Source organism: Cebus imitator, unplaced genomic scaffold (genome assembly GCF_001604975.1).
Source record: "Cebus imitator isolate Cc_AM_T3 unplaced genomic scaffold, Cebus_imitator-1.0 Scaffold761, whole genome shotgun sequence".
Taxonomy (NCBI): domain Eukaryota; kingdom Metazoa; phylum Chordata; class Mammalia; order Primates; family Cebidae; genus Cebus; species Cebus imitator.
This window is the reverse complement of record NW_016108076.1, coordinates 39,184-47,137: the sequence shown is the minus strand read 5'-3', so window position 1 is coordinate 47,137 and position 7,954 is coordinate 39,184. Positions and strand designations below refer to the sequence as shown.

The 7,954-nt window shown below is 38.5% G+C and overlaps 1 non-coding gene across 1 annotated transcript; it reads right to left on the bottom strand.

Moving 5' to 3' along the window:
* Nucleotides 1-7,222: 7,222 nt before the first annotated feature.
* Nucleotides 7,223-7,380, bottom strand: LOC119469668. The gene has a single exon (XR_005198504.1). It is a non-coding gene; the product is annotated as a U1 spliceosomal RNA (small nuclear RNA).
* Nucleotides 7,381-7,954: the final 574 nt, after the last annotated feature.

The following is a 7,954-nucleotide window of genomic DNA, read 5'->3' as shown; positions in this document are numbered from 1 at the left end:
TTAATTAGTTATGTTGAGCAATTTCCTTTTTCTTTCTTTTTTCTTTTCTTTTTTTTTTTTTTTTTTTTTTTTTTTTTTTNTTTTTTTTTGAGAGAGAGTCTCACTCTGTCACCAGGCTGGAGTACAGTGCATGATCTCGGCTCACTGCAACCTCTGCCTCCTGGGTTCAAGCAATTCTCCTGCCTCAGCCTCTGAGTAGCTGGGATTACAGGTGCATACCACCATGCCCAGCTAATTTTTGTATTTCAGTAGAGATGAGGTTTCACCATGTTTGGTCAGGCTGGTCTCAAACTCCTGACCTCATGATCTGCCCTCCTGGGCCTCCCAAAGTGCTGGAATTACAGGTGTAAGCCACAGTGCCCGGCCGATGTTGAACATTTTTCATATGTTTGTTGGCAATTTGTATCTCTTCTTTTGAGAATTGTCTTTTTCTTCTTTCTTTTTCTCCTTTCCCCCAGTTGCTACATGTAACCTTGAAACAAACTGCAGAAACTTTCTTTTTTTTATTCCTTAGTCTTAAATTATAGCCTTGAAGTGTTCTTTGGAATGCTATGTTCCTCTCTCACCACACACTTCCTTAATATTATGAACATTTATCTAACTGTATACTTGTTAAACTTACACCATGCACACTTAGAAGCTGTGTTTAATTAGAAGTTCGAGAATCTAATTTTGAGACAGACAAGGTATGAAGACCCAAACACAAAATTTCAGAGATTACCTCAAGGTAGTTAGTCAACAACCCGACCATTGTTAAGATGATACCAGCCTGCACTCTAGGCGAACCACAACTCAAGATAGCCACTGGAACCAGACACACAGACCTTGTACCCAGCCCCACTCCAGCATGCATCCCATTCCAATTTCCCTTTTTAAGCCCTCCTCCCCAGCCTAAAGTTTGAAATGGTTTCTGTAAGGCACTATCCTTGGCCATTTCCTCACTGCAAGCCCTGGAATAAAGTAATTTTCCTTCCACTGGACTTCATTCTTGTTACAAGCAGTGAACAGCTAAGCTTGCTTCTTGATTATTTGATAGGTATGAAATATAATTACTTATCCATATCATAATTATCTCCAGGGACACTCATGCCTTTTTAAATTTTTTGTCAAACAAATTCCATTTACTATGTGATAAATGTTTATTGATCAGATGAAATAGAACATTCTGAGTTAATATGAATATTTCTAGAGCTTCACAAGAGGGGTAAGAATAAAAATTTCTAAGATATGTTATTATACAAGCTCAATATTTTTCAGGAATGTAATTATTTACTATTGATCTTTAAATAGATTGTACGATTAATTTTTAGGCATTGTATAAAGGGGGGAAAAGCCAACCACCAACAATGTAAGTATTTACTATCTGATATGGTTTGAATGTTTGTACCTTATAAACTCCTGTTGAATTATGATTCTCAGTGTTGGAGGTGAGGTCTGGTGGGAGGTGATTGGATCATCTGGGTGGATCCTTCATGAGTGGTTTATCACCATCTCCTTGGTGATGAGCGAGTTCTTGCTCAATTAGTTCATGCAAGATCTGTTTGTTTAAAACTCTGGGACCTCCTTCTACTTGCTAGGTTGCTCTCACTCTTGCTGTCCGATACATCTGCTCCCTTAATCTTTCACCATGATTGCAAGCTTCCTAAGGCCTCACCAGAAGCAGATTTCAGTACTATACTTCCTGTACATTCTGCAGAATTCTGAGCCAATTACACCTCTTTTTATTTATATGTTACCCAGTATCAAGCATTCCTTTATAGTAACATAAACTAACACAGAAAATTAGTACTAGGGAGTGGGATTTTGCTATAAAGATACTTGAAAATGTGGAAGCAGCTTTGGAACTGGTAACAGGCAGAGGCTGAAAGAATTTGGAGGACTCAGTAGAAGACAGGAAGATAAGGGAAAATGTGGAACTTCTTAGAGAATGGTTAAATTGTTGTGATCAAAACACTGATAGGAATGTGAATAGTGAAGGCCAGGCTGAAGAGGTCTTAGGTGGAAATAAGGAAATTATTGGCAACTGGAAGGAAGGTCACTCGTGCTATGCCCTATCAAAGAATTTGGCTTCATTGTGTTCATGCCCTAGAGATCTGTATACTTTTGAACTAAAGTGTGATGACTTACGATACATGGTGGAAGAAATTTCTAAGCAGCAAGTGATTAAGAGATGGCCTGGCTGCTTCTAACAATCTACACTCAGATGCAGGAGCAAAGAAAGAACTTAAAGTTGGAACTTACATTTGAAAGGGAAGCAGAGCTAAAAAAAAAATTTGGAAAATTTGCAGCCTGTCCATGCAATAGAACAGGAAAAGTCATTTTCAGGAGACAATACAAGCAGACTTTGGAGTGGCTACTTGCTAGAGAGATTAGCATAACTAAAAAGGAGCCAAGAGCTAATATCCAAGTTAATGAGAAAAAGGCCTCAAAGGCATTTTAGAAGCCTCTGAAGCAGTGCCTCCCATCACAAACCCAGAATCCTAGGAGGGACAAGTGAATTTTCAGGCCAAGCCAAGGGCCCCACTACCCTATGCAGCCGCAGGTCACTGCTCCCCACATACTGGTTGCTCTGGCTCTGGACTCCACTCAAAGAGCCCCAGATACTGCTTTTGAGACCATAAGCCACTGTAAGCCTTGGTCGCTTCCATGTGGTGTTAAGCCTGCAGGTGCATGGAATGCAAAAGTGAAGGAGGCTTGGCAGTTCCCTCCTAGATTTCAGAGAACACACAAGAAAGCCTGGGTGCCCAGACAGAAGCCTGCTACAAGGGTGGAGCCCTCACAGGAAGCCTCTAGTAGGGCAGTACAGGCAAAAAATGTAGGGTTTCCAAGATGTATTATTATCCAAGACCCTAAACAGATTCCCCACTAGGTCATTGCCTAGTGGAGCTGTGGGAAAGGAGCCACCATCTTCCAGATGCAAGAATGGTAGATCTACAAGTAGCTTGCATCCTGAACCTGAAAAGCCTCAGGCACTCAACTCCAACCCAGGAGAGCATGCCACAGGGTTTGCACCCACAATGCTACAGAGGCAGAACTGCCCAAGACCTTGGGAGATCTTGCACCAGTGTTCCCTGGATGTGGGTCATGGAGTCAAAGAAGATCATTTTGGAGCTTTCAGATAGAATTACTGCCCTGCTGGGTTTCAAACTTGCATTGGGACTGTAGCTCCTTTCTTTTGGCCAATTTCTCCCTGTTGGAATGGGAACATATGCCCAATGCCTGTACTATTATTGTATCTTGGGAGTAAATTACTTATTTTGTATCTTACAGGCTGATAAGTAGAAGGAACTCATCTTCAGATGAGACTTTGGACATGGGATTTGGAACTTATGAGTTAAGACTTAGGGGTACTATTGTGAAAGCATGATTGCATTTTGAAATGAGAGAGGGACATGGCATTTGGGTGGCCAAAAGCAGAATGATATGGTTTCTCATAATCTCCCTCCAAATCTCACGTTGAAATATATTTCTCATTGTTGGAGGTGGGGCCTGATGGGAGGTGATTGGATCATGGGAGCGGACCCTTTATGAATGGTTTAGCACCATGCCTTTGGTAATGACTGAGTTCTTGCTCAGTTAGTTTGTGAAAGATCTGGTTGTTTAAAAGTCTGAGACTTCCTCCCCCATTCACTCTGTTGCACTAGCTCCTGCCTTCTGACACAGCTGTTTCCTCTTTACCTTCCTCCAGGATTGTAAGCTTCCTGAGGCCTCACCAGAAGGAAATGCCAAGACCATGCTTCCGGTACATCCTGTAGAACTGTGAACCAATTAAACCTCTCTTCTTTAAAAAATATCCAGTCTTAGGTATTCCTTTATAGTAACACAAATGGACTAATACACTATCCTTGGCAATACTGCTAATCCTTATATCATAATCAAGAAAAACCCTGAACTAGACAAATAAGCTTGTTGTTGTTTTCTGAATACTAGAAAAATTACATTATTCAAAGAATACTCTGTGAACTTATGAATTTCATCATTTCAAGGCTGGCAAAATGATACATCTTCACATAGGCAAAGAGAACTTTACATTCTTGTAGTTTGGAAACTCCAAAGAGAAGGGAAGAGATAGTGTTCCCCATTGGCTCTAGCAAAAAATCCCACAGTGGATTCTGATTGGCCCACCTCATGTGATGTACCCATTCTTCAACCAATCAGTACTAGCCAGATCAGGGTACTACGCCTATCTCCTATAGTGGAGGAAGGAGGTGGGAAAACAGAGCCATGTGAATGATAGTCTCTCCTGAAAGATATGGAATACTCTGAATTCTCTAAGTAAAAGTGAGTGCTAAGAATGGAAGAAGAGTGATAGGAAAGTGTGCTAAGCAAATTAAGAAAAAAAAATCCTAACCACAGTTCATATGTCTGGGTTAGATCATGGTCTTCCCACTTATCAATTGAAGGATCTTGAGCAAATCACTGTACTTAACTGATCCTCATTTTCCTTATTTATCAAGTAGAAAAGATAAAAATTCCCTTCCTTACATGATTGTGATAAGAAGTTATTGACATAGTATAAACTAAGGGCTTAGACCAATTTCTAGCTTACATGTGGCAACAGCAACCTAGTTGACTAATATTTAAAAGATTCACTCTGTTCTTTTCACTGTGCTAAATATTGAAAATAAAATAATGAGCAAGGACATTCATAGTGACTTTAACCAAATAGTCAAACAAACAAATATAAAACTGAAGTTATTTTTTAAATAATAGGTAATTCATGCTTGACTTTATAATAAGAGGAGAACTGACAAGCAAAGAGATCAGGAAAGAATCCTTGAGGAAGGAAATATAGGAAATACTGAGTTGAGATCTAAGTGATGAGTACATACTTACTAGGCTCAAAGATAGGATGAAACAAAGTGGTCCAAAGAGACGCAGAAGGAAGGGTATCTGCAAATGCTTATGAGGACAGAAGGGCCCTGGCCCTGGAAAAAGGGGAGCATAATGAGTTGACCTTAGGAAGGGAGAGGCCAGATCCTGGAGGCCTTGAAGGCTTTACTAAGGTGCTAACTTCTTTATTCCAAGAGCAATGGCAAGCCACCAAAGAGCTTTCAGTAGAGGAAGTTTCATGATCAAAGAGTCATTCTTCTCCTTTCCCCCCTCCTCCAGTCAAAGACAGATATAGATGGCCTGCCTCTGGTCTGACTTGGTCAGACAATAAGTTTGTTTGTGACAGTAATTAAAAAAAATTGAAAACAATATGTGTGTCTAAAAGAAGATATCCACAAAATAGTGAATGAACAAGAGATATTTCACATGCACAAAGCAAGATTTGTAAGACTTATTTGCTGAAATTAAACCTGCCTCTTACCAACACCAAAAATGATAAAGCTCAGGAAAAAAGCTTTTCAAAATTGAATTAATCAATAATAGCATGACTGACAAATATTATTGAAAGTATGCAAGTAAAAATTAGATAATTATGGATAACTTTCTACCCAGTGTGTTAAATGTTGAACTCCCTGAGCTGTGTAATGGTAGCTTGCTATTTCCATAAGAAAACATTCCCCATGCCTCCTGTCCCCTTGGGACATAGCCCTGCCTCTTGTTGAATTTTTCTTCTGCCAAGCAACTGAATGCTGGTCTGCATCCCCTATCAAAAGCCAGTCTTAAGGAGAGATCTCAGTTATTCTGACCCATTTCTGACTTCCACATAAACCTACCTAAAATCTTTTATTTGCATAATAGCTCTTTCTAATCCCTTGGATATCTGCTTTGGCATTCTCTTGATTTAATTTCAAGTAACATTGTCACACAACAAAGCTGCAATGCAGCAGTATGAGCAAAATAAAAGGCATAGTTATGGATGAGAAAGTCAGTAATATTAATGAAGCTAGAACCAGGGAATGGTGGAGGTGGGAGGAGGAGACAGAACTGACAGGGAAAAGAATGGAAGGAGGGAGGAAAAGCAAGAGGAGAGTGAGAATGTATTGTAGGAGATGAATATAGCATGTGTTTTTGAGTTGAATGAAAAGAAATTGAACTGAATTTCTGTTGGGAACACTGCCTGGTTTCTTTAAACCTGGTCCAACTAATTAGGCCATTTCTTCCTATTGTTATCATAAAATCCATATGGTTAGATCTATGATTCCCAGGTTTCAGTAATTCTCATACCATTTTGATTATTTTTGTTCTATCTGTCCTCCTTTAGTATTGCTTGTTATTTACTTAGTGTTATACATTAAAGTGAGTTTAAATTGACACTAAATATTTTTTATTGGGGGGAAAATGGTGGTAAAAGGGTACAAAGTTTTAGTTAGGATGAACAAGTTCTGGAGATTTATTGTATAGCATGATAACTACTGTATATAGTCGACCCTTGAACGACACAGGTTTGAACTGTGTGGGTCTATTTGTATGCAATTTTTTTTCAAACTCAGATAGAAAATACAGTATGCTAGAGATGTAAAATCCATGTATAAGCAGGGCTGATTTTCTGTGTCGGCAGGTTGTGCAGGTTTGACTGTGAGACTTGAATATATGCAGATTTTGGTATACCTGAAAGGTCTAGGAATCAATTCCCCAAATATACTGAGGAACTTCAAAACTGCAAAGAGTAGATGTTAAAAATTCTCATCTCCCAAAAATGTATGTGAGGTGATGGATATGTTATTTAGCCTGTTTTAATAACGTCACAATGTATACATAAGCAGAATACTATATTGTACATGGTAAATAGGTACTATTATTGTCAAATACAACTTAATAAAGCTGGAGAAAAAAATAAAATGCTTGACTTCAAAAAAGCCTTAAAGAGGTCAGGCATGGTGGGTCATGCTTGTAATCCCAATACTTCGGGAACCGAGGTGGGCGGATCACCTGAGGCCAGGAACTCAAGACCAGCCTGGCCAACATGGTGAAACCCTGTCTCTACTAAAAAAAATACAAAAAATTACCTGGGCCTGGTGGTAGATGCCTGTAATCCCAGCAACCCGGGAGGCAGAGGTTGCAGTGGTCTGAGATTGCGCCACTTCACTCCAGCCTGGGAGACAGAGTAAGACTCTGCCTAAAAAATAAAAAATAAAAATAAACCTTAAAGGAAAAGAAAACAATCATTTGTTATGCCTCCAGTATCCAAATTAAGCAGCTAATTTTGATATTTGATGTTTGACATATTTGTACTAATTCTGAGTAAGAGTATGTGATGTATAAAAATCTTTCTAAGCAACTATCAACTTGGAATCATGATTAATGTGCTGTCTATACATATTTTTTCTAACATGAGAAAGTGAGAATGCAGTCCTCCACTAAATTATGCAGTCGAATTTCCCACATTTGGGGAAATCACAGAGGTCAGCACATCTGGAGTGAAATGGATAAGCCTCACCCTGGTTATAGGTTTGGCATATTCATTTTTAACAAATGCACCTGAATTAATTAAGGCAAATTTGGAATCCTACTCTACTACCAAAATAACTAATTCCTAAACTCATACATTATTCTTTCTTCTAAAGATTACTGATGTTAATGTTCAGCTAATATTTTCTTTTAAAAAATAATGAAATGCTTTGCAATATTCTCCAGTTATACAAACAAAAATAGACACATTTTGGAGAATCGATAAAATATTTGCTTAAAGTATTTTTTTTTAAAGACTATACAGCTGGGACTCCAGATTTAAATTACAGCTCTGCCATTTACTTGACATGGTTGGTCAGGAAAATTAACCTAAGCTTGCATTTCATTGTCCGTAAAATGGGAATAAAATAATAAGATCTATATTAATAGATTTGATGAAAGAATTTAATGAGATAATCTACGTGTAGTTCTTAGTCTGGCACCCGGTATATGAATAAGTGAATCACATAATAGTATTAGCTATTGTTATCGTGGTTGCATTATCTTTCCGTTCAAAAAAGTACAACTTTCAAAACCTTGCTATGTTGGTGACCTGCAGTTTAATAATCTATCGCTTATCTTTCAATCTTAATTTCTAAAGACACAGTAACAA